This window comes from Pantherophis guttatus, chromosome 4 (assembly GCF_059756535.1).
Source record: "Pantherophis guttatus breed Tessera chromosome 4, ASM5975653v1, whole genome shotgun sequence".
In the NCBI taxonomy this organism is placed as follows: domain Eukaryota; kingdom Metazoa; phylum Chordata; class Lepidosauria; order Squamata; family Colubridae; genus Pantherophis; species Pantherophis guttatus.
Window position 1 is genome coordinate 136,846,561 of NC_142066.1, and position 26,694 is coordinate 136,873,254.

The 26,694-nt window shown below is 34.4% G+C and overlaps 1 protein-coding gene across 3 annotated transcripts in view; it reads left to right on the forward strand.

Annotated features, from left to right (window-relative positions):
- The window catches only part of CDK14 (cyclin dependent kinase 14), a 223,714-nt gene extending 197,767 nt beyond the window's left edge, over nt 1-25,947 (forward strand). For all 3 annotated transcript variants that reach the window (XM_034402352.3, XM_034402353.3, XM_034402354.3), the window contains one exon: nt 24,284-25,947. The gene's annotated coding sequence lies outside the window, so the exon portion shown is untranslated. The remainder of the gene's footprint in view (nt 1-24,283) is intronic.
- Nucleotides 25,948-26,694: the final 747 nt, after the last annotated feature.

The window sequence follows — 26,694 nt, forward strand, 5'->3', positions numbered from 1 at the left end:
TTCTCCCATCTTTTTTAAAAAAATATTCACCTTCTAAGAAGAGAGGAAATAGTTGCTGGTGATTCCTCCTTTAAATTGCCCTCTTATGACTTTTTGAAAAATGTCTACCATTTTTGAGAAACTTGATGAGTAGATTAGCATGTGACATGCAGTGGGAAGAAGAAAAAAAGTGGCATTTGCTTTTCTCTTATTTCATTCATTTCCTTCTTTGGGATTCCTTCTGTTTAAAGTAATTTTCCTTCTGACCTGCTGACTCATTTCTACAGCTGCAGTTCCTCCCTCCTTTTCTTTGACAGTTGAAATCTTATAATTGTATATGTGTCATTGTTTGCCTCCATTCTTCTCCTGAGGATGGCATGTGTGTTTGTGCAGAGTGCATTACAACAGTGCTTTTCAGTTGGCAAGATATGTGTATTTGGTAGAATGCAACTCATCTTCCCCATATCCATATATTTGGGAAAGAGAAAAAGGAGCATGGGGCAATCTGTCTCTGGACAAGTGCATTGAGGCAGGGTAGTTTGCTGGTTGTGGTCAAATCAATATCATTGCAACGGCAAAAGGGGTTGCATTTCCCCATTACAGTACATCTCTTTTGTCTTCTTTTGGAGTGAAGAGAACAAATATTGGAAGAAGGGGAGCTATATAGGGATATGTTTCTAGCCATAATCACTGCTTGAATAATTGTTAGGTGAGGGTGTGTAGGAATTCCTTTCTTCCATATGAATCAAACAAAAATTTCACTCATTATATTACAGTATTCCATAGTGGACAGACATCTTACTTGTAAACACTGGTAAAATTTATTAAAATTATATTATAATTGTAAAATTATATTTATGAGCTTAAAACTCTATCCAATGGCTAGATAAAATAGGGTTAAAAACATCCTTACTGGAAAAGTTATTTTGTTCCAATCTTGACATAATGTAGATTCTATAATAAAGTGGTTGATGTAATATTAGAAGTGAAAGAGAGTAGATTACAAAATTATAATATACCCATTTAAAGGAGCTTTAGGTTTAGCCCAGCCTGGATTGAGGACAGAAGTATCCCTGGTTGCCTTAATAACATGCAGAGAGAGTGAGATTGATCCTATCAAATGTCTTGGTAACCATAGAGACCTTAGTACTCTTTTGAGCTTGGTTGTTTTGCTTACACATGTTTTATTAGCCAACTAGGTATCATTTTCAACGCACTAAAAGAACTGCAGATGTTATCTAGTCAGGTAACAAAATGTCTGCAGGCCAACAATCTACCAACTTCAGAGAGCACCAAGATCTCCATAGTTCAATCCTCAGCTACATATGTTCTCTTCTATCATCTTAGTAACTTTTGATACTATATCTTGAACTGGGGATATTTTATTATCATTTTTTTTCTACTTTCAGATATGATCTACCTGGGCCATTGGATTTCACAATTATGTCATGGAATGTCACAAGACACCATTTTGTGCCCATTGCTTTTTATTAATAATATAATTTTCCTGGGGTAGTCATCAGATTTTGAGCTCAGTACCATCAATATGCTGATGATGTCCAGATATTTAATCCATAATTACTGCATCATAAGAGTCTCTACATTTCCTAAACCAGTGTGTAGATATAATGATAGGGTAGATGAGCCCAATTAATTGAAACTGAATTCTAATAAAACAGGGACCTTAAGAATGGATCTGAACCATCTGGTCTTTAGTATTTTTCTAATTGTACAGGTAATTATTGACTGATCATTTAGCAACCATTTGAAGTTATAACTAACTGAAAAAAAAGGGTCTTACGATCATATTTGAAGTTCTGATGATTGGATCCCATGCATGGTTGCCCTAACCACTCAGCAATACGGCTGTATGTATGGTCATTTGCAGCAAGCTGCAATCATGCGAAGGGGAAACTGGGACTCCTCTTTTCAGCAAAACAGTACCCAAAATGAACCATTGATTCGCTAACAGCCTTTGTGTTTGCTTACCAACCCCTGTGTTTGCTTTACTGCTGCAAAAAAATATTATAAAATTGGGTTGATGGCATGAGTGACCCATTTTACAACTATCATGACATATGGGCAGGCTCCATTCCGGCAGACTCCATTCCGGTAGTGTGTCAAGGACTATCTGTACTCTATCAATACAAACAGTTATTCAAATTGGGATACTAAGGTCACTGGTAATTATTAGCTTCAGATGGTGCACCGAAATTGGCCTTTCCAGGACAAGGGATAGTGATTTACTACTGTGATTACATCATACAGAATATTATATTGAAATCGAAATAGGCTTATCCTTGTAGATTTTGAAGATGCAGTGATCTAGAAGTAGCTATGATAAGGGACGTGCTATGTAGATATACATAGTTCAGATAGTTCAATACTGCCATGCTTGGGCTAAGATTATGATTATCATATTGGGATAATTTTTAGGGTACCCTAATAATGCTTTCTTCTTTTATACTGAAAGTAATGTTTCTATTATCCAGATTTATTTTAGGATTAAGATTACCCTAAATACTACCATCTTTCAGTAAATAAATTAAATTTGAATAATACTAGAAGGCATAAATAAAAATTAAAATTAAATTAAATATCTTTAAAAATCACTCAGTAAGAAAGATTAATTGAATAGAAATAAAGTTTATAAAACCCTTATTCAAAAACTTGAAAAATAGACATTTGGCCATTCTAGTAAACCTATCGAAACTGTAGAGAATACAATTATTTGAAATTGATGTCAGCACAGCCACAAATTATGGTTCTGTCATTGGTTGTTTTATTTATTTAATGTATGTCATACAGTGTCAGGGAAATCTCCATATGCTAGCTGAGGGTCCCCAATCTATGGGCCAGGGCCCCACTATGGGGTCACATGAGCAGCTGGCTGGGGTGTGCATGTATCTAACCCACTCATACAAACTTTGTGGGACTCGTAGCCCCACTAGCGTAAGCATTGCAGATGCTCAGGCCTCACGCGAGCATAGCGGGCACTCGGGGCCCTGCACAAGTGCCTGGGTACTGGGGGCCACAGTCACATAAGCATTGTGGTCACTCTCAGGCCCACATATGAGCAACGGGTGCTCACACACATGCCTACCCTTCCCACAAAACCATCCTCTCTTCCCTCTCCCCCCCCCCACACTACAACCAACCCAGAAAGTTTGGAGAATTCTGTCCTAGACACACAATGCAATCCTGATAGCACTGGTGAATTATGCCTTTTACAAAATATAGTTCATCCTCTGTCCCATCTCTAAACCTAACCCATCACTAACAAATGACAGGTCAATTTTGTATTTACAAATGCGAGGTATGATTTTTACTCTGGATAACAGCTTTGCTTCAGATTCATGTTTTTTGTGCCATAGCAGATCTAAAATACTGAAGATCATTGATTGTTCATGCAGACAATTGCTATATGTGATGCAGTTACCCCTTGACTTATGAATACAATTGGAACTGTAATTGCTGTTGCTAAGCAAGATGGTTTTTAAGTGAATTACCGTATTTTCCGGCATATAAGATGACTTTTTAACACATGAAAATCTTTTCAAAAGTTGGGGGTCGTCTTATACGCCGGGTGTCGTTCTCCTGTAACCAGGCAGACCAGCCCGAAAGGCTCTGATGAGCCTTAAATGGATCTGGCGATCCAAGCTCTGACAATCCCAGCTTTGCCTGCTAATCAGGCAACTCAGCTGGGATCGCCAGAGCCATGTAAAAGGAAAAAACTTTTTACCTTTTACATGGCTCTGGCGATCCAAGCTCTGACAATCCCAGCTGAGTTGCCTGCTAATCAGGCAACCCAGCTGGGATCGCCAGAGCCATGTAAAAGGAAAAAAGTTTTCCCCCTCCAGCTTGCTTACCTTAGCTGCTAGTTGCAACGCTTGCCTTGCTTCACTTGCCTGAATCCATTCCATCAGCAAGCCACTCCCTGCCTGCAATCAAGCAGGCAGGGAGTTGTGGACTTCAACTCCCAGAATTCCTCAGCCAGCAAAACAAAGTTGGCTGAGGAATTCTGGGAGTTGAAGTCTACAAGTCTTAAAGTTGCCAAGGTTGGAGACTCCTGTTCTATTGGGTAAGGTTTTTTTCCCCTTTGGGAGCTTTAAAAAAAATAGTTAATTGGCGTTTTTTTTACTTCTTTTTTAGACCTAGCCATTTAAAGTTTAGGAAGTTTTAAATTTTAGTTTTCATATAAAAATTAAAATAAAATAAAATAATATTTGTGCAGCTTTCTGAGATTTAGTGTGTTTCTGTTTCACTCTACACAAAATCTCATAAAGCTGTATGTGGAATTTTGTGTGTGTAAAGTGTGAAAGTTGTTTTTTTGGGCTTTTTGTCGCTGTGTGAGGTTCCTGCTTGTTGCAGGGGCCATTTTGGGTCTAGCACAGCTGCTTTTACTTTGTGGGTGAGCCAGTTGTGTTGTGTTGTGTTGTGTTGTGTTGTGTGTGTGTAAAGTGTGAAAGTTGTTTTTTTGGGCTTTTTGTGGCTGTGTGTGTGTAAAGTGTGAAAGTTGTTTTTTTGGGCTTTTTGTGGCTGTGTGAGGTTCCTGCTTGTTGCAGGGGCCATTTTGGGTCTAGTACAGCTGCTTTTACATTGTGGGTGAGCCAGTTGATGTTTTTTAATTTTTATTTGGTGTGCGTTGGAAGAGGGGTAGTCTTATACGGCGAGTATAGCCCAAACCCTATATTTTAACAGGAAAAGTCGGGGGTCGTTTTATACACCCAGTCGTGTTATACGCCGGAAAATACGGTATACCTGATTTTACAATCATTTTTGCCACAGTTGTTATGCTAATCATGTGGCCATTAAACAAATCCACTTTCTTCCATTGACTTTGCTTGCTTGGAAGTTGGTTGGAAAGTTGCAAATGGTGATCATGTGACCCTGGGCTGCTATAAATATCATAAATCCATGCTGGTTGCCATATGCCTAAATTTTGATCACATGACTGTGGTGATAGTTCAACAGTTATAAGTGTGAGAATCAGTCATAAGTCATTTTTCTTAAGGCAGTCATAACTTCAAATGGTCTGTAATGATTGTAAATCAAGGACTACCTGTAGTGAGCTAGTGTTCATTAATACTCATGCATAATAGAATGTCTAATAAATTGAGGAGAAATAGATGAGTAATAACAGAGTAAATCTTATTACTGATAAAATATCTGATCTAAATAAACAAATAACTATTATTTATTTATTTAGCCTTATATGATTCATTACAGTGTCTATATTAGTGATCTTTTATTGTTTGTTCCTATAAAATATGTTTTAAGGCATGTTGTCTATGATTTTGTAGTTAGCATGCAAGGCTAGTAGACATTGATAGTTCTGTATCATTACTGATCTGTTGCATATTCATTATGTTTATATAGAAATAAACATATTTTCAATATGCATATTGTAAATGATAGCTTTAGTTTGTTGCCTAATGTTTGTGGCACAAATCTTTGTTTCTGGAAGTAGTGCTTCCTGAGAATTTTTGGAATCATGTTGTATTTAGTATCATGGCAGTTGTTTGGAGAAATTTCAAAACAAATGCATGGAGTTATTTTCATCTACAATAAACTTTGTTTCTTTTGGGTATGTTGATCTGATAAATATTAGGATTTTTTTAGAGATGGAAAGAATTTAAAACAGATTGTCCCACAAGTCCCACACCATATATTCTCCAGCTAATTTAGGATTTAAGGAATGATAGCAGGTCAATGACTGTAAATATATTTCTAATTTTGAAAACTTAAATATAAAAATATATATTTTATATAAAAATTTCTGCTTTTTGAGTAACGCTAATCATTTTCTCTGTTTCACAGTATAAAAACAATTTTATAAATATATAATATCAATATAAAAATATAAGGGATTATAAACAATTCCTGCTGTTTTGAGTAAATTTTTCTCCCTTTTTCTTTTGTCTTCTTTCTGTAAAGCTACTTAAGGGAGAAGCCAATAAAAAATTAAAAAGAAAGGACATTTTAAAATGCTGTACAAAGAAAAAAGTGGATTTATGTTCACTCATTTGCTATTACTCTACTTTAGAAAATATCCAGGCAATAGTTAATTAGGACTAGCTGATTTCCTTTGAAAGTCTATGGCAGGGCTCAAGACCAACTATTATTACTATGAAACACTGAAGTGGGAGGTTGGTTTCCCTGTCAACCAGCAGTTTGGTCTGCATGAAGAAAACAGTGAAAAGCTATCTGGTTCAGAGTAGCCTCAAACAAGGGAAACTCGAATTACATTTGCATACTTTTCCTGGAAAAGGGTTTAATCTGAAGAAAAGAGGCAATTTCTTTATTGTCAGTCAAACCTTTGTTCAGGATGAAGAGTAGAAGGAAATCTGATGAAGGGAGTCTTTCTAAAAGCTTTACTCTCAGCCTTGAGGTTGTCCTAGCAAAGTTATACATTTGCAGACTGTTTACATACTATTGTCTGCTTTAAGATCTTCTACATTCAAAAGATTCCAAGTATTCCCTTCTGATTGCACAAAAATAGAGTGTGTTTGTGTGATAAAAACGACTTGCACTCCAAAGTTGAAACAAGTTCCTTTTTACTATGTATGCAAAATACTCTTTCTCATCAGACTAACTCAAACAGCAGCAAATATTTACAAACCCAAGGAAAGGAAACCAAAACCATAATATATTTTATAAAAGCTTTGCGTTTTTTGTTCTTTTTATATTTTATATTTTGTTTTTCCTGAGAAAATTTATGGACTAAAATTACTCTCCACATGGAAGAAAGGCATATTTTAAAAAACATTTCATCGTTCAAGATTTAAACTTTAACCAAATTAAAGTAGCATATCTGATTTTTGAACTTTCATCAAATACATTGCTTATTTTATACATTATAATAAAGCTATACCAGTGTAAATCAGGACCATATCTTGCTGTAAATCTAGACAAAAAAAATCTTTCAGATTCTAATTAAATGAAATGATAAGAATTTTCTTTTATTTTCCACAACATATTTGCTCATTTAAATTTTATAAATAAAACAAGGTAGATTAAAAGTGTGAAAACAACTTATAATTAAAAGAAAAGACTGGGATCAAAATCAAGGATCTTGTTGCCACTGAATACAGATACAGTTTTATTTCTTAGGTTTTTGGGAAGAGAACCCACTTTATGAAAGGCCAGAAATTCTATTTGTGGGAGTTTATGGTTATAAAAAAAACCTATAAAGAATGTGAAATTCTCAACCAAATATTACCTAACAATACGGCATCAAACTCTTTCCCGTGCTCTTCCTCTCTCCCTCCGTCCTCCTCTCTCTCCTCCTCTTTGACTCATATAACTTATTTTAATTGCCATCTTTAATGTATATTTTATGTGTGTTTGTGTATGTTAATTTTTAAATATGTGTACACACAAACACACATACGTTGCTCAAAATTGTAATAAAATTTTAGCAATTTACCCTTGTTAAAGAATGTCTTAGAAAGTCTATAATATATAAAAAGTATGTGTATACAAAACAGCTATAGCTTTTGCATATCAGATGCCTGCAAGGGAGTGGGAGATTTTTTGAAATTTACCATATACTTGTACATCATACTTGAAACAATATCTGGATTATCAGTGAACATGCCCAATGAGTTTCCCCTGGCCTCCAAATAGGATGGCTGTGCATCACTTTTGTGGGTTGCCTTAATATTGCCATGCTGTACAATCCTGTGATATATTGCTAGAAGAAAAAGAAGAAGAAAAGAAATCATAATTCACTTTAGTTATGGTAGTTGGTAGGTTTCTCTTCTCTTCTCATATTGTTAACAACCTTTAACAACTGCCTTGACAGCAGTTTACCAGCCATACCATAAAGGAGGAAAACTCTTTAGATATTCTCACAAATAACCCCAAATTTGCCTTATATTATTCATATAATCACTCCTGTATGCTATATGCATATTACCCTCCTTAGGATAACTATAAATACTTAAAATCATTCAGCATCGTTTGAAATTATAATGCCACTGAAATGAAAGGACTTACGGCCCATGCCCAAAAGTTATGGGCATTGCAATGCCTTCTCAACCATGTGATTGCAGTCTGGATGCTTGGCAACCTGTTTGCTCTTATAACAGATTGCCAAGACCCCACAATCATGTGTAACCTTCCATGAGGGCTTATCCAGAAAATCAGTGGGGAAGCTGGCAGGGAAGTTCACAAACCACTGTTGCCTGTGAAAGGAGTCCCTCTAGTTTCTAGAGATGGCTAAAAAAGGTCTGTTCCAAAATACAAAAAGAATTTTAGCACAGGAGCAATGAGAGAGAGAGAGAATCAGATTGTTTATAGGGACTGGCCGTAAATATGTCATGCTGCAAGCATTCATGTTACAATCCAGCTAGTATTGGAACTGAATTGGATTGAATTTGGCCAGGTGTAATTAGATACACAAGGAATTTGTCTCTGGTACAGAAGCCCTCATTTATTCAGGACGGATGAAGTGTGGGGCATTTGCAGCCAATAACTGCAATCCTGGTGTTCTTGGTTGCAATTGTTAAGCAATTTCCTGGGTTGTTATGTGGATGAAGGAAAGAGAACTGCATACTGGAGGGAATTTGCACTCTGTGGGGCCAAATTTCTCCAGCAGGCAGCCTTTCACTATTAAAGATGTTTTGCTAATATATATATATATTTGAGGAAGCCAAACTGATCTAATTCTGTTTTAATTTATTTTAATTTTTATACTGTATGTATTTTAATTTTGGCTGTTCACCGCCCTGAGTCCTTCGGGAGAAGGGCAGTTTACAAATTTAATAAACCTAAACCTAAACCTAAACCATATATATCTAAAACTGAAGCCATGGAGCATTCTGGGGCATTTGGAGTCAGCACCCAGCGATAAGAGGACTTCCAACAACAAAACCGGAGCAATACTTGAACAAAAAGGCGCAAAATCTAATGCAAGTTTTCAGTTGGTCAAAATTCTTCAGTACTTGAAAATTTCATAATCTGGAAGTTTAAATTTTAAAACAGTAAAAATACAATGTGAATTCCTGCTACTGGCCTGAATTTAACAGTGAGAATGTTAATTTTAAAATAGTAGTAACACAAATGTATTTTCAAGAATATACTCTGGATTCAAAGCAAATTACAATATTAAGAAACCAGGTATAACTATAGTTTATATATGTTTACTTATCCATGAGAAAAGAGGAAAATTAACATTTGTAATATAAAAAAAACTATTTATTCTAGTACTCTCTGTGAATTAGATCCAGACATAAAGAAAGAATATTACTACAAAGACAATATAAAACCATTATCCAGTCTCTAATCTAAACATTTCTTAGAAACATTGGATGTAGGTAGGATGGCCTTTGAAGAAACTTTTAATCAATGATAATCAGTTATCTCTTTCTAGATAGAATGAACTGCTTCCTCATTACTACTTGTATTTTTATTTCAAGAAGAATGTAGAAGGGGACCAGCACTAAATATACTTCTTTGTTACTGAACTTGTCAAACACACTACTCTGTTCTCTTTCCCACTAGGAAGGTCAGATCGCTGGGGGCCATTCTATTTTCTAAAATGATCCCTACTGTCTGTCCATGCTGTCTGACAGATTGAAACAGTTTTCTGTGTCAGTGTGCTTTCAGTGTTCCTTAAATGCTTCACTTTCCATGAAAGAAGAAAAATAAATGGGCAACAAGAGAAGAAATAGTAAAAGAGTATAGCCTTTCTTACATGTTCTCCTATTTTGGTGCTGATAACCAGTCAAAAATATTTTCCCATGCCCGAGAGAATAGATTGCTTCTGCACATTGGGTTTAGATATTTTGTTAAAATAGTACAATAAAATGATTGAATATGCTGCAATTCATTAGCTAAAGTCAAAATGAGGTTCTTTTGTCATTTATATTTCAATTTAATAAATTTTGATCTGAGGTATGTATAAAGCTTGAAGAAATGAGTGTTGAGCTGAGCCTTGAATACTCCAGATAATTGAACTAATTAAATCTTTACCAACATTAACACAACTCTAGCATTTCTTGAACTGTGGTTAATTATTGCAGAAACATGGCAAGTTTCAACTAAACAGATGAAAATAGGGTCTTGTGAAATGGTTATTGAGCTTATTCTTTATTCAGACTTTGATAAGGTTTAATTAAAATTGCCTCTCTTCATTGTGAGAATGAATGTGCTTATTTTCTTAGCGAAAGCCAAATTAGTTCAGCCATGGTTCAGTAATCAAAGCCACGTCAAAGTTTTCAGTTATACTGTAGCTGTGGAGATATAATTGCCAAAAGTCTCTTTATGAAGGCATTACTATTTTGCTTGCTTTTTTATTTTTTAAATTTTACTTTGAAGAATTAGGGCACCCTTTTTGAATTGCTGTTGTATTTTCTGACTGTTGATATATGCATGGCAAAGTTCTGGATGACTAATTAAAAATGATTTTTTTTTCTTAAAAGCCTTTTGCTGATAAAATAGTTAAAGAGGCTATATTATACAGTTGTTATAATTAGTAATTTTATAATTTGCCATAATTAAGAATGCAATTCTTATTAAAATTTAGATTTTGATAATTAGAGTAGAAGAACATATTTATGTGCTGAGTTGATATGGGACAGATACAACAATGTAGGTACACCAGATAGCAATTAATTTTAATGTTAAAGGTATTAAAATGTATGGAAAGGCATAATGTCTTTGAGAATGTAAATGACTTAAGTCAAGGAATGAGGTATCCATTACATATACATCTTCTTTGAAAAATCAATATTTGAATTTAAACAGAAAGCATATTGAGTGTACCTAAAGTTGAATGTATATGGGAGCAAAACATTTTTGGCCTGAACTGTTGTGAACTAAAAGACATGTTTTGAATGAAGAAAAGAATTTTTTTTTAGTATTTGGAAAAATATTTCAAGGTTGAAACAGCTCTATTCCAAATACAAACATACTTCGAGCTTGAAGCAGTTCCAAAATCCCAATTTCACACTCAAAATATCTCCTTTGCATTTGAAGTAGGGAATTTTACACTCAAAATGGTGTTTAGAATTCAAAACAATTTGATCTAAACATTTTGCATATCCTTTCAAAGGAACTGATGTCCCTTGGCCTCAACTGCCACGTCTTTTTCAAGTTGTGAGTCTTAAGATAATCTTCAGTTGCATATCACTCTTCAGGGAGGAAGTGATTCTTCATCCAAGAATATGGATGGAGAATCCTTGGACCCAAAGGGTCCTAATATCCACAGCCACTCAGTCTTAGTAGGATTGAACTAAAGTCAGTTCTTCCCCTCACTCCTAATCTCCTCCATCAATCCATACCTGCACAACTTCTAGGCACCTCAATAGCCTACTTGGTCTGCCTGGCATTGAAAGATCTAATTGGGTATCATTACCACATTGATGATACTGAACCCAGCAGTATCAGACTGGGACATTTCAATAATGCCACTTAAAATAGATAAAAGATAAATGCTATAAACAGAATGTAATTTGCATCATTTGTATAATCAATTATTACTATAAATTTAATATAACTTTTAACTGCATATCTGGACTATTTCATGTGGCATAGAATATCTGCTATTTCAGATATCATCCAGAGGAAAATTTGGTCCATTTCATTAAAACTCTGCTAAATGAGGGTGCTTAATTGAAGATTCACTATATCCACAAAATATTTCAGTACCCTTTTTCTACTCCCTCAGTTTCTTCTCTCTAGTTTCTCTCTTCTCTGATTAGAATAATTATTTAGCATAGTCCAGCTAAAAACTAAAATCACAAGAACACATCTGATTTATTTAGCCACATCACTCATGTAAATTCATTGGAGAAGTAAAAGATGCTAGGAATGGTTAATAGAATTAGAAGAAGGGGCAAGCAAAGAACAAGCTGGCAAGATAACATCAAAACTAATACAAAGATGAACATTCTACAACTGAAAGAAACTGTATTTGACAAAGTAGCATGGAGAGTACTTGCCTATAGTCACCAAGATATGACTTGATGATTAAAACAACAGCATAGTCCATCTTACTGCATATCTCTACAGTGAATATAATTATTTAATCTTTTTGCTTGAAGGGCAGTATCTTAAAACTATATTCTTCTACCAACATGCCCATTTTGTTAGCTTCTCTTTAGATCACAGTTAAAGATGGTATATTCTGTGATGCCACTTTGACAGGCACAAAATGACCTTTTATGTCCCATCCAGTGGACTGTAACCTGTAGTCTTCCAGCTCTCACTCGGCAGGAATTCTGCAATGTTGATGGAACCTTCAGCTTTTACAGAGTAACTCTGCTGACCTATAACCCTTCACAGTAGTTCTGACAGCTGCCTTCCATGTGTAGAAGCAACCTCACACTTTTAACATTTCTGTCCTGTTTGTTAGATAAATACACAAGATCTAACTTCAATATTACTTGATACATAAATATTTGAAAAGCAGAACTTGGTATGGGTACAACTGAAGACATAATAACTACATTTTCAGTATATGATATAAATTATAATTTAGACAGTAGAGGACATTTTAGACAAAGAAATTGCTAATAAGTATAGTCTACATGAAATTAATTTATCTGAAATTTGCTTATGCTTTGATTATTGTCACATGCTTTTCTGGGACGGACTATCACCTCTCCCCTCTTGTTTTCTGAATTTTTGTATATTTTTTAACCATTTAATGTTAGCAGGGTCATGTGAAGGCATAAATAATATCAGTTTTCATGACTTCCTGTATGATTTTACTATGTCTCCCTGTGCTGTGCCAAATCATTTTGTATTTCACATTTTATCATTGCCTATAGATTGATTGGTGGTGTCCAGACCTTCAGGGAATTTTGTAACCCTTTCCAAATTTACATGAATCATTGAAATCTTGATAAATTAAATTAAGCATGAGCTGCCTCTATACTTTGTATAGTGAATATTATGATGAGGAAAGCCAGTGTTTATAAAATTTACCATATTTTTCAGAGTATAAGATGCATTCCTCCCCCTACCCCCCAAAAGGGGGTAAAAATTTCAATGCGTCTTATACACTGAATATATTTTCTTGTTTTCCTCCCCAAAAAAGGTAGGTGCGTCTTATAGTCCAGAGCATCTTACACTCCGAAAAATATGGTATGTAGGATAGGGCTGGCCAAATCAGCCCTGTTTGTTTAATGAAGCTGTTGTGATTGTAATTACTGCATTCTTTAACCTCAGAAACAGAATACATTTTTCCTCATCTCAGACACAACCTTTCACAAGGGAAAGATAGAATTTCAGATAAGTCAGACACTGCCTCTCATGGATATAGATTTTTTTTCCCAGGTTATTTTTAAAGCAAAGGAAGGAACTATGAATTAGGCTAGGGAAAAAAAGACTAACATTATTCTCTCCGTCATCTGTTTCAAGTTTTCTCTTTCAAGGTATCTGGAGAAAGTTTTGCAGAGATACAGCGTCTTATATTTCTATAGGAATAGATAAAAATATTTATCCAGGACTCTCCATTATGTCATTGATTTTATTTTTTTTATTTTTTGCTTTATGGCAACACCAGATGTTTTTAATTCTTTGTACAAAATATGAATTTGAAATTTATGGCCACCTTGAATCAGACATCAGGCCTGCTGAAAAATATTATTTGTATTTAGAAGGCTTGTTTCATCTGTGATAATTTGAATCCTATTTCAAATGCCTTATAGGGAACTCTATAGCAGACAAATATAACATGAATACTGATAACAGTTTGTAGCAAAGATAAGCAGACATTCAGACTCTGTCCAAAATGGGTCAAATACATTCCAAAATAACTATAGGCTCTTCCTGGTAATTTTTTTGAAACAACTGATAGTTTGCTTCTTTTTGAATCAATATAGTATAGTATAACTTCTTTCAAATTCTAGTTTGAGGAATTTTAAAAAGCATAAATAAAACAAAATCAAATTGTAATAATCTTTCTTGTTAAGTAAATTAAATGGTATATTTATCTAACATTAGATTCAATTTTACTTTTTACAGCATTTGATATATTTGTATTGTTTTTGTATACAATTTGTATACAATTACAATTCTATATTATTTTGTGTATGAATACATTGTTAGATGCTTGAATTCCTTCTGCACCTTATGTTAACTGCTTAAGACTTTATATATAGCAGATATGAAAAGTCTAATTCCCCTGTTAAAATGGTAGGTTTTGGGGATGTAAAAAAAAATATCAGACCAAATTAATCACGTTAGCCTTTAATATAGCATAGGCGTGGTACAATTCAACTGAAAAACAAATTGAAATCTTTTTTGGGGGGGGAAAAATAACGTTAAAAACATACGTGTGTCACATCCTTAAACTAACACTTCATTGAAGCACCTTTTGATTTTATAACAGCATTCACTCTTTTCGGATAGGAGCCTATCAGCATGTAACATCTTGCCTTGAGAATCTTTGTCCACTCTTCCTTTCAAAAGCATTTCAAATCTAGTGGCGCAGTGATTAGAATGCAGTATTGCAGGCAAACTCTGTCCACAGACTGGAATTTGATCCTGACCAGCTCACAGTTGACTCAGCTTTCCATCCTTCTGAATTCAGTAAGATTGATGGGGGCAGTATGCAAATATTGCTAAATTCTGTAAATGCTAAATCTGTCAGATTGTGAGAAAATAGTCCATAGCCATTTTCAGGTCATTTTACAATTGGATTCAGGTCTGGGCTCTGGCTAGGCCATTCCAAAACTTTGATCTTCTGGTGAAAGCAAACATTTGTAGATTGTTTTGGTGTTGAAAGGTGAAATTATTCTTTATAATCAATATTTTTTCAGAGGCCTGAAAGTTTTGTGTCAAAACCAACTGATATTTAGAACTATCATAATTTCCTCCACTTCAAATAAAGCCTCAGTTCCAGCTGATTTAAAACATCCCCAAAGCATAATGGAATTATGGCCAACCTTGGTCTCATCAGACCATAACACATTTTCTTCTCTGCTTTTTCAGAATTCATGTAGCTTTTTGCAAAATGTAGCTGGACTTAAATGTTTTTTCTGTGTAAGAAATGGCTTCCATCTTGCCACTCTTTCCCACAACCCAGACATATGACAAATATGGGAGATAGTTGTAACATGTAGTACACAACCAATACTTCTTAGAAAATCCTACAGCTCCTTTAATATTACTATAGCTTTTTGGCAGACTCTCAAACCAGTTTTCTTTTTGTTTTTTCATGAACTTTGGAAGACCATTCAGTTTGTGGTAATGTCACTTAGGGTGCTATATTTACATTTATTGATGACTGTCTTCACTGTGTTCCATGGTGTATCCAATCTTTTGTAAATTTTTTGTACCTTCTCCTGATTGATACTTTGCATCAATGAGATCCCTTAGATGTTTTGTAAGTTCTTTGCAGACCATGACTTCTGCTGTAAGAGGCAACTGAGTAAATGTCAGAAAAATCCTACTAAACCTACCGAACTTTATTTTGTTCATTTATAAATATTTGATTAAAATCTATGAGAGAAGTTAAAAGTTTCAATACCAAGATTAAATTTTAAAGCACTTTTGGTTATCATTTTATTAATTGGTTTGTGAAATAATATAGTAAAAACTGTTTTAGGAATACAGGAACCTATCATGAAATATATATTTCTCAATAAATTGAAATCTCTGGTATTTAAATTGAGATACATTAATTTGTTAATCTATATTAAGGGCTTTACTTTTACTAATATAATCTGGACCAACTAAATATCAAGAAATTTCATATTATTTCTATGTCTCTTAAATTTAAATATTTTGGAAATTGTTCTGGCAAATTAAATATTTATGAAGTATTTTATAAAATAGATTCATGGAATTAGATCCACCATCTTTTTCTCTCATTCTCTCATTCATACTGACATGAATTACACACAAACACACACAATTCTAGAATATCCAATTACTGTTAGCAGAATAACTTAGCACATTTCTAAAAGTAGTCCTAAAAAGTTTGTCTTGGTAAGGAAATTGGATCATTAAATAATTACTTTTTAAAGCATTTATTGTTAAAATCTTAGTGATGCAGTTCTTGACCTGTATCTTAATAAATTAGGTTGCCTTGCTTATCACAGGAAATAACTGCTGGATATAATTGTAACAGCATGTGTCAGTTTTGCACTCCCCATGCAAACTCTTCAGGTAGCTTTTTAATCTATCTCTTGTCTTAGAATGTTTACACAATGTCTTTAACCCATTATGATTGCATATCTTGCATATAACAGGCTTCTGCTGACTCAAGAGATAAGCTAACATTCTTGGGCCTAGATTTTTATCCCATTCCATTCTACAGCATTCGTTGTCTGCTTCATATTGTAATGACCTGATAATCTTTCTTTCTCAGTGTGTGAAATTTAGAGAAAATGTTTGCTATCCTATAACAAAAAACTCATAAGAATTTATATATTTTTATTTCCAAATACTTGTTAATCTTCAGAGGTTTATACTGTAGTCTAATAACAGGTTTCACAAATGGCAAATTCTAGATCACTGGAATGATAAAGCCAAGACTTCTATTCTAATGAGAAAGGAGATCCCCCCCCCCAAAAAAAATTTCTTCCTGTTTCTTAAAAAGAAAATCTATGGCATTGTCTTCTCAAAAGAAGAGAATCAGTTTTCAAAAATTGCATGCAATATTCATTGTAGAAGAAAGTTATCACACATTTTTATTTACAGCAAAATCTTTTAAGTACCTTGTATTTGATTATGGTTTTTCTCAAGGCAAGATATTTATAATTGCACACCAATTCTGTCATATCCCAAACTACAGACTTCCACACCATATTCAACCGTCTTTTACAAAATTCACCTAGTTGAATTATTCGTTCAAGACTTAAAGGCGTTTTTGCACTATTTTGCATTTTATCTGCAAATATGTATGTGGATTTGGGCATTGAACAGTTAGAAGTAAAACACTGAATTCCAAGAGAGGTTAGAGATATCATTCTATTAGATATATATTTTATGATTTTCAAAGGTGTCTCTTCAGATATGTCCCACGAATTTAATTTATTTTTTAAAATTATGATGTAGGTAATCCATAGAATATTTTCATATAATCAGAATAACTCAATGCATATTAGTATCCAGTTTTTTATTAGATTTTAAATGTATTTAAATTTTATTTAACTATTTTTAATTAATAGTTAATAATGTCTTAATATTTGAGAGTTCATTAAACACCCACGTAGTTACACCAAAATTGTTAAATACAGTATCTGTAAATTAGTTTTTCAAAAGCAAAGTTTTATTCTATTAATGGTAATAAGTTATTACATGATAAAAATCAGTATGGTTTCATGTACTGCATGCTATACTGTCTGAGTGAAGCTACGAAGCATAAGCTATTAGCATGCTTTGGCTTGTTGAAAAGGAAGTAATGAATATCTTTGTTCAAAATAACATCATTATGACTGCTAAAAGTGGGAGCCAGAAATAAGTCATGATTCATAATCTTTATTCAGTGTTGGCAAAATATTTACATAATTTGTACAAAGGAAACACTCATCTTTACCAGTGTTCTGAGAATATAAAAGTTTTCCATATATTTAATTTAAAAACTTGAATTAATAGTTTGGTACATAGAGTAATTTAAATATTATTGCCCTGGCAAGTCAATATGACGGATAAGTGAGGCTCCTACTTTATTAGTACTGTTACTATAATATGGTAAGTCTTTGCTTGAGTTACATGCAATTTCATTTCAGTCTGCATTGAAAATAATGGATGCAGTAGCATCAATTAACAAAAATTATCTGGTAACAGAAACTACTGACAGAACAGGATAATTCTGCTTGTTTATCATGTATAATCATTGGAGTTAATCATGTATAATTATTGGGGGAAGGGACAAATGACTTCATATGCCTCATGAGGCAATCATAGTCATCTTGCATTATGCCAGATCTCTGTTTGTTGCTATAGTAAATTTCCTGTTATCCATTATTTAATTGTGGTGGAGAAGGCCAGCCTTGTATTTGTATTAAAATCTGGTTTGGTATTAGGGGTGATGGTGGAAGTAGTAATGGGTCCCATCTCTGAAATACACCCTTCTGAGTTTCAAACTGAGCAAGAGTGGAGGTATGGCTGTGTTCACCTGGAAATCTCAGATGTCCTTGGAGGGAACTCGTACAGATCAGAGACCATTTGTAAAGTTGACCCAACAGGGTCAAATTAAATTACTGCTAGCCTACCCACTTGAGTTCTTCAACTCCATGGCCATGTTGACAGTGGAATTTCTTATTGTTGGTTCAGAGGGGAATTCTACCTGCCTTATCTGTGCCAGAGTAGCTCAGGACTTCATAGCCAATATGGACCTAGTCTAGATTATTGGGAAAGTCTAAATCACGATGGAATAAATATGCGTGATCAGATTTTTGCCTCAGAGCTCTCTAGTTTATAGACAGATTCTGGGAAATGAATTGATGCAGCAGATAACTAAAGCATCAATGCTAATATGACCTGGTATGGTTGTTTTATTGTACCAGTATAAGAACAGCAAAATGGCCTTGCTTCTCCATTATTATTAAATTCATAAATAGCAGACTGAAGTCCTGTTTTGGGTATTCAGATCCCTTGTTGGATAATTGTGAAGGTATTCTAGAAATCTCTCAAATAAAATCTCTCAAATTTGCTCTGAGTTGGAGTCACTGGGAAGGTTCTGTAAAAGAGACTTTTGTTCAGTTATCTGGGAATAATTTCAGTTTATTAGTCCTGAGGAAGTGAACAAAGTCTTTTGCGCTATGAACTCTGCCACTTGTGTTCTGTATCCATGTCCCTGCTAGTTGGTCAAATCTTTCCAGGGAATGGCTTGAGATTGTGTTCACTGGTTAATACCTTTTTGCATGAACAGATGGTTCTACCTGCTTTGAAGGAGGCAGTTGTCCATCATCTCTCCAGAGGCCGTCCTTAGAATCAACTGTATTTGGATAATTTTCACCCAGTGTGCAGTCTTTCCATTTTGCAGATTATTGTTGTAGGTACTGTGCTTCAATGTGACCTGGAGGAAATAGATTATCTGACTTTTTTTCAGTCAGGGTTCAGACCAGTTATTATATGTAATTGCATTGATTGTACTTGTGGATGCCCTTTAGAGGACTTGGTATGAGAGTGATATATTTTAAACTCTTTTAGAAGCTTTCTTAATAAAATTTATTATGTAATGTTTAGCAGCACTGAAGATTCTCTTGGCACCTTCCTTCAGTTGCTACTAAATCCTGTAGTTTTTCATGTAAAGAGAAATTTGCAAATCTATGAAGACTACCGTTACAGGGCAAGCCTTGGAAGGGCTGGCCAGGGCCTGTACTAAGTCTGGGCCCCTGAGGTACCCCATGCTCACCTTAACAACCAGTGCAGTTGGTTAATCACTGCATTGGGAAGAGCAGGAATTGGAGATTGTAAGTGAGGCAATCACATGGGCACTTCACTTAATAGCTGTCACAACTTCTGACTGTAATAGGCAGGCTCTATTACAGTTGCGAATTGAGAATTATGTGTACTTCATTTTAGTACTCTATTTCCCTAATCTTAAAAATATGGTTTCCTAAATTACATGTAGAAAATGTCTCTAAAGTTGATCTCCCATATAATTTTTAAAACAATTTTCCACATTCCACAGAGGGTAGAGGAATGATTTGAATTGTATTATTCTCTCTGTCTTGAGGAACATGTAATACACACATTTTTTTAACCATTTGATTAAAACTGCACATGAAAAATATCTAGGAAAGAAATCTGTTATATCTTGTATAAAGCACCTGACATATACATCCCTTATTTAAATTATAGATATGTCAAATTGATTGTAAAATTGTAAAATTTAAAACTGGATTTCATGTTTCATGATTTCAAGGCCTAGTTGGAAAAATTGAAGAATTTTTGGAAGTCATAACCCAAACAACATTTGAAGGAAGTACGCTATCAACCCATTTCTGTATTAGTCCCAAGCAACAAGATTTATTTAACTTTCATCTGATATTCTTATCTGAGGAAATACGTAGAAACATTCAAGTTCAGTCTCTTACAGTTATTTATTATAGTTACATTCAGACAGGATTGAATATTTTTATTTATTTAATAACTTATATAGCCATCGTCTCATAAACCAGGACGGTAGAAGGAGCAGAATACATAAAAAATAATAAACATCATAAAATACTAAGTAAAACAAAACAAAAATTCCCTCAAGATGTTGAGAGAATCACTTAATATCACACAACTATCCTGTAGGTCATAGGATTCCTAAATTTGACGGAAAAATTAAATCTTGAAGACTTTCTGGCAGGCAAGTAGGAATGAGGCTGATCTCACATCAGGAGGAATGATGTTCAATAGGACAGGTGCCACAGTAGAAAAGGCATGGCACCTGAATCCCACTAAATGTAACTCCTTAGTAGATGAGACCCACAACATAACTTTCCTGTTTAGCCTTATTTGACAAGTAGATATAAGAGGCTGTCCCTCAAGTAAACATGTCTATGGTAGACCTATGTAGAGCTTTAAAGATCAAAACCAGCACCTTGAGTTTGCACTCAAAAGCAAACTGACAACCAATGTATCATTGAACTGAAGTATAATGTGCACTATCCCTGGGTGCACATAACTGCCCATGGAGCCACATTCTGCACCAGCTGAAATTTCTGGATATTCTTCCAGGACAATCCCATATGGAGCACACTGCAGTATTCCATTCTAAAAGCCACTTGTTCCTCAAGCAGAAATTGTGAATCTAGAAGCGTCTCCAGATTGTGCCCTGGGTCTGTTTGGGGCAGTACAACCACATCCAGAACCAAAGAGGATAAAATCTCAGATCCAAAAGTGACTCAGTCTTTCCAGGACTCAGCCAAAACCTGTTGTTCCCCATCCAGACAGGTCTTCAGCAGCATCACTTAATTTGCCCAGAGTGGAGATGTATAATACTGACTATAATGCTGTAAAACTGAAGTGTTGAAGTAATGTATATAATGTATCATGGTATATTGATGATACTTTATCCATAGGAACAGATAATTTCATCCAATAGCTTCATGTACATGTTAAATTGTAACAGAGACAATATCTAACTTTGGACCCCACAAAGAGGTTAATGATGGGATGTGTACACGGACTGGTATTGGCCCATCAGGGGAAGCAAGTCAGCAGAATATTCTGCCATACATTCTCTATGTATGATCTAGAAGGATACCATGATGAATACTAGTAAAAGCTACCAAAACGTCAAGAAAAGCAAGGTCAAATGTCGGTAAAGATTCTAAATCATCCAGGTCATGGTTGCAAAGGTGCTTTTCCTAAAAGGCAATTGGACTTCCCTTAGGGTTTTTTTAAAAAAGAAGCTGAACTGAAGAAGCTTCTGAGATGAGAAGTGAAATATTTCAAAGGAAAAAATCCCCAAGAAAGTCAAGTTGCCTCCTGGAAAAAGCACTTTGGGACAAGAGCAAAGACAGGTGCACAACCCTTGTGGTGCTTCTGCCAGAGATCATCCAAATGTGCCATACAACTATGCAGCCAATGCTTTCTCTGTCCAATACCAAGGTGTGAAGCCTGACTGAAAGGGATCCAAATAATTCATCCAGGGCCTGCTGCAACTATCTTCTCCATAACCTTCCTCCCAAAAAGAGTGGTTAGATCCTGGAAAAAAAATGTCCAGCAGTCAGATCCAACAATGGTTTCTTGAGCAGTGGGCCAATTATCACTACTAAATGCATCCATTAATTCAATCTTGCTGGTAATATTTCTACAGCTTCAAAGGAAAGTCTCTAGCTACAATAAATGTTAACAAAATTATTTAAAACTCCTTGAACATTAAGCAGAATAAGAATAACATTACTTTTAACAAGAAATTCATAAACAAGCAATTGTAATAACTAAATATTACATGAAACATTTAGTATTGAATAATATATACTGTAACTAAATAAAAATTTCTGGAGGAAAGAGGACAATCTTTTGATAAGTTGGACTGTCTGTTTGTAAAGAATATATAAGGCAGTGTGCTGATCTACATCAGATATACATCATAAAATGGAGGAGGGAAGCAGAATTGATTAAGGCTAGCCAGTTTTAATTTGTGTCTGCTTGTATTTAGCAGTTTAAGTTTCTTACATTCAGTTTGTTCAGAAGCATGATGAACTAAGTGCTTCTCGCCTCTGTCTCAAATCAGAAATGCATGAAGTACAGCTGCAGAGATAATAAATTCCCCCCAAAGGCCTTGGCTGAGCAAATTAGGTGTCAATGGGGTGCCTGCGCAGGCAGTACTCTCTCTAATTAGTCTCTGGAGCCTGGTTGGTGGCTAGAATAAGATGATCTAATCAATTGGTCTGTGTCTGATGGTACGTGTAAAAATCCTACCAGGCAGAGCTGTCTCCCATAGGTCACTCACCTGCACAGCAGGATTACTCATTTTCATTTTTCATCTCTTCCATCACATGATGCTGACAGTTGGTTTTAAGAAAATTAAATTTAAAAAAAAAACTGGTTCACAGGCCAATGTGGGTCAGAAAGAAGTTGTGTTATGGGAATTGGTGATCTAATTCATTAATATGTATTGCAGAAAACTTGCATGGAGTCAAAAATAAAATTATTTTCAATAGCACCGAAGATGTCTTTAGTAAATTATCAGCAAAATAAAATTACTATTGAGCATATCAGGCATAGCGGCATTTACAGTATGCCTAACAGAATCTAATTGGGGGGCATATTAAATACAGGAGAAATATGGCATGTATTTGTTATCAGTAGCTTTTTAAAAGAACAATAAAATCTGATTGTAAGATGCAGTGGTGGTACTAAGTAGGCCGCACTGTGAAAGTCATGTGTGTGTTTTGCATGCTAAGCCACTGGGACAGCCTTGCCCCATTCAATTCTTTAGGGGGGGGAAACATCCAGATAAATTCTATTTTAGAAGCTATGGTTGTGCAAAAAGAACTAGTAAACTCTAGTTCTAAAACATTTTTAAGCTGGTGGCAAATATTCTGAAATTAATGTCCCTTTCCCTTCTTATTACTTGAACTAATATTAATATTTAAAATCAAATCCTTTCTCTCCATTTTGGGCAATAACACAGCAGTATTTTAACTATATAAATAAGAAAGTGTTTAATTTGTGAGACAAACTGTTTTATGCTATAAAATGTACATACGGGATTTGATAGTTTTATAAATTGTCACTCCATCCACTCGTTAATTAAAATGTTATAATGTTATTAATGAACTGCATTAAATAGACAAAATGAATTATACATTGTGATAATGCAGTAAGAAGCTGTGTGTGTGTCTGTGTGTGTGTGTGTGTGTAGTTTCTTACTGCATTATCACAATGTATAATTCATTTAAAAGGAAATAAACTTCGGAGGGAAAAAGAAAAAAAGAAGTTCCATACAATATCAGTATAAAATTAATTCAACCTTTATACTTATTATTAACTCTAGATCATATTTCTTTCTTGGGAATATATTTCTTTTCTTTCTTGGCACTTGGTAATTTCTTACGTTTTTTGGCAAAGCAGATAATAGGGCTGACCTTAAAAGCCACCTAGGAGGATCAAGTATTCAGAATGCAGAGGCTCATATAGTGACAAGAAGTTGCTGTTACTACAGTATACTGCTAGAACTGCACTGGTTACCAGTTTGGATGCAGTTTAAGATGCTGGGTTTTGTTTTGTTTTGTTTACTTTTAACATACTTTTTTTTAACTTTTAAAACCGAACCTTCAGAAGACCAAGATATCTATGGGACTGTTCTCCCAGTGACTTCTGCCTGCCCAATAGAATTGGAAATGGTGGAGTCCCTTGAGATCTCTTCCATGAAGGAATGTCTGGGGTTTTTTTTGTTTGTTTGTTTGTTTGTTTTGAAACAGTGTTCTTTGTATGATTAGATTGGTTCCCACCATATTTTTTTCCATAAAGTCATTAAAACCTGGCTTTTCCAGAAGTCTAATAATCATTTGGGAATGAGGGGACCTTCCCTACTACAGATTGAACGTTACAACTTTCTTTGGTGAAGAATTGTTGCTTCAGTATTATTTGATTGATGGTTGGCTGGCTTTTATTTTAACATTGTGGGGGTGAAAATGGTTTCTGTGGTAAATTATTCTGCGGTTTATTGAATCAAGAAACATATAAACTATAGTTAATAAATAAAATATTGCTGTAAGTCTAGAGAATTGGCATTTGGCTTTGAAGAGAGGCTTGCAAATCTGAATCTTGTCCTTAAAATTTTTAATGTTTAATTTGGTTAACATTAAAAGAACAGGATACTGTTGTCTTATCATTATTGAACAACTTCTCATCATAATGTTTACTGTAATTTCTGTTGTTTTCATTATAGGAATTAAGATCACCAGACTAGAGAAGAGAAAAAACAAACAAGATATAGACAACATTATAAAGGCACCATTATCTGCTTCCTTTCTTGGATTTCAATCACAAGAAAAATTATGCTGACAAGATCTGGTTCCCTACTCCTTCTCAGTTTATTTAAAGTACTGCACGTATTTTGATACATTGTGATTTGAGAGACATTTGTGAAGATTAAGCTATTTGCTTTATTGATGTGTGGCATAATTGGCTTTTTTTCCTCAGTCTTTTGTGTTTGGTTTTATTGCTTTTACTTCACTGCAGTATAAATACTTTTGTGAAAATATTTAAGTTTCACCAGCAATGTCTTAAATATAGTAAGGCAACACCTTTGGTGTTCACAACTCCCTTTATATTATCTGTAGCTAAAAGACAGTCATGGCATGAAACAATATATGTATTCATTGGGAAGTTCCACTCATTTCACATTCATCAAAATTATAAACTGAAACAGATTACAGGTTGGTTGTGACAGTCAGTGTCTTATAATTTTTCTCATTTTTTACTGCTAGTAAACGTAATATTCCTTAATTTAACCATGGCAATAAATGCATCTTAGCTAGAATTTGGGTACTCTGCCTATGTTGAATAAAGTGGCATAAATGGGCATATATATATATATATTCAGATACTTTACGCCCTTGTGAGAAAGGGGGCTTATTGTTCTACTGTTTTTGTGATTATAGTTCAACTTGTTCATGTCTTGCTTCAACAATATTTTCTAAGAAGGAAACTACAAAAGATGAAGAAAAAAATGAGTTTACATTTGGAAAAGCACTATGACAGTGCTGAGTGACACTATGACTAGTTGCTGAATGAGCCATTAAAAATATTAGTCTTGAATAACTATCCAAATTCAAAATACTTTCTTTTTATAACCAAAGGACTCTTCAAGTTATTTTTCTAAGATATTAAGATGGTAGGGAGAAAAGCACTATATTATGCATCTTCATATAGCTGATTTTCCTGTGTAATTTGCAAATTGTTAAAAAGGGATTACTATTCTCCCTGCCTTAAAAGAAGGTGGAAGGGAAATGGAACAAGTGACGGCAGTAGTTGGATTTGCCTTCTATATACCGTCCCTAACATGACTAGTACAATGTTATTATAGATGGGGAAGAATAAATTCCCCTGAAATAAAAGAAAATTACATCATTTCATAGTATAACAGATGTTTAAGAACTTCATTCATTCATTCATTCATTCATTCATTCATTCATTCATTCATTCAAATTCGATTATGGCATCTTAATGCTTTTATAAATAAAAGCTGGAAACAGGGATACGTTTTATAGTTTGCATTTGCTCTGTAAACTGAAAGCATCTTATTACTTGGATCTGGCGAATACTTGATTTTGCAAAATACTATTTTTTAATACAAGGGAACTTTTGACAGTATGGTTTTATTATTACACTATTCCCAACAATTATATATAAATTAAAATAAATGTTTCTGTCCTGCCTGAATCAAGCTTTGCCACCTTTATTTAAAACTTTATATCCATGGAAACAATAACCACAAAATACAATGAAATATTTAATAAAAATTAAATGCCTTAATCTTTATTTTGTTTTTAAATTCGATCATATATTCACTTGGCTATTTCAAGGTGACCAGTCAAAAAAAAATAAAAATCTCAGCACTATAAAAAAAATGGAACAGGAAAGAAAATTAGAGAATTAAACAAAACTATCAAATGAAGATAGATTTCTGTAAATTTCTGTACTAGCTTAAAGAGAGATGGAAACCATTTCTCTCCATGTTAAACATATGGTTTCATGCAAAAAGTAATTCACTGAGTTATTTCCTTCAATGGGCTAAATGCTTAGCACTTTATTATTCACAATAAATAAAATGTTTAGGATGTATGCTTAGATTTTTTCAAAAATAGTTGTTGATGCCCTTGAACGTATTGGCCAATGACATTAAAGAGCTGGGGTGGCGCAGTGGTTAGAATGCAGTACTGCAGGCTACTTCTCCTGACTGCTGGCTGCCTGAAATTTGGCAGTTCAAATCTTACCAGGCTCAAGGTTGTCTCAGCCTTCCATCATTCTGAGGTCGTTAAAATGAGGACCCAGATTGTTGGGGGCAATATGCTGACTTTGTAAACCGCTTAGAGAGAGCTGTAAAGCACTGTGAAGCGGTATACAAGTCTAAATGCTATTGCTATTGCTATCAGCTCTTACAGTTTGAAAATAATGAATTTCACTTCTAATATAAGTTCTTGATTTAAAAGGATTGAAGGGGGGGGTAGAATTTGGAGGCTGGAAGTCCATCTCTTAGAGTAGATTAATTAGTAATTCAATTTCTCCTCTTAACCAAGATTAACCAATCTTTTTTGGGTGGGAGAAGCCATTTAAGCTATAAATCTTTGTATTTTG